The sequence below is a fragment of the Propithecus coquereli genome, unplaced genomic scaffold (genome assembly GCF_000956105.1).
Source record: "Propithecus coquereli isolate 6110/MARCELLA unplaced genomic scaffold, Pcoq_1.0 Scaffold156, whole genome shotgun sequence".
NCBI classification, from domain to species: Eukaryota; Metazoa; Chordata; class Mammalia; order Primates; family Indriidae; genus Propithecus; species Propithecus coquereli.
The window spans coordinates 425155-426640 of record NW_012140080.1 but is presented as its reverse complement, the minus strand read 5'-3'; the positions used below and the strand labels follow the sequence as shown (position 1 = coordinate 426640).

The following is a 1486-nucleotide window of genomic DNA, read 5'->3' as shown; positions in this document are numbered from 1 at the left end:
TAAAGACATTAAACATATATTTGTACAGTCATGTGTCGCTTAACAATAGGGCTATGTGCTGAAAAAAAATGCATTGTTAATCAATTTTGCTGTCATGTGAACATCACAGAGTATACCTACACAAACCTAGATGGTATAGCCTATTACACACCTAGGCTATATGGTATAACCTATGGCTGCTAAGCTACAAACCTTCACAGCATGTTACTGTACTGAATACTGTAGGTAACTGTAACACAATGGTTAAGTATTTGTGTATCTAAACATAGTAAAAACATGGTATTATAATTTTATAGGAACACCATCATACATGAAGTCCGTCGTTAACCAAAACGAGGTCGTGTGGCACATGACTACATTTAAAAGCATTTTTTAATGAACTGGAAAAGACAAGACAAGCAGCCAGCACAGCCTGCTGGATCTCTCTAGGAATTACACCCTAGAAATGCTACAGAGACAAAAGCAAAGCTTCATAGATTCCAGAAATTTTTACCACGAAACTCTGAGAAACTCTTGGAAAGGTACAGGATGGCTGGTGCTTAGCACTGAATGAATACATTCCCTTCAAGTGGGAGAAGGCCTATACCACGACATAGAATAACCTATGGGTAAAGAGAGCCTTCTTCCTAGGCCCTTCTCTCTCCCTCCCATTGGGAAGGAAAGTAGCAGTACCAGCAAGAGGAAACAGTTTATACAAGTACAGCACAAGAACACAGATGAGGCAAAAACTGGTAACTAGTACAGAAGAGGTGGCCAGTCCCTGAGCATTCTCTTTATTTCCCTTTTCCCCTGAGTACCTGGTAGCATTTACATCTAAGGGTGGTAGCCCCTGGAAAACAGCAGTGGCTGAGGTAGAGGGACTAGGTGGTTCGCTGAAGAGTAAGACCATTCAGAAGAGAAGCAAAGAGGGAGTAGTTAAGCCCTGACTGCAACACGAGAGGCTCAGCAGCCTGAGAACAAACCCATTCTATTCCCAAAATCCAGGTGAAGTCTTAAAAGTTGTGGTCCAGGCCTTTACTCCTCTCCAGGCCCTTCACACGACTACATAACAGAACTAAGGTAGCTTATAGTTCCAAGTGAATATGAGATCTTAGGGAGAGGTAAACAGGAGAATGAAATGTGTAACTAACACAAGCAGTTTGAAAGTATAACAAACTAAGCTACCTTACAAAAAGGAAGCAAGATCAGTAGCCCAGATAACAGTAAGAACTAAAAAATAAGCATAACAAATACTCTCAACAAAAAGAAAGCATACTGGAAACACAAAGTAAAGTCAAGTACTTATAAATAACAACCAACTGAAGACATTAAGTATGAAAAAAATAACCTTTGAAATAAAGAGCACAATGGATTGGCCAAATGGCAGAAGGGATACAGCTAGAGAACCAATTAAGAATCCCTCCGAAAATACACAGATAGGGAAAAAATTATTTTAAAAAAAACAGTTTAATAGAATATGTAGAGGAAAAAAGTAGAAGCTTAAATA

At 39.1% G+C, this 1486-nt stretch overlaps 1 protein-coding gene across 1 annotated transcript in view; it reads right to left on the bottom strand.

The window, feature by feature from the left end:
• The window catches only part of STK31 (serine/threonine kinase 31), a 178608-nt gene that overhangs the window by 68164 nt on the left and 108958 nt on the right, over positions 1-1486 (bottom strand). The window lies entirely within an intron of this gene.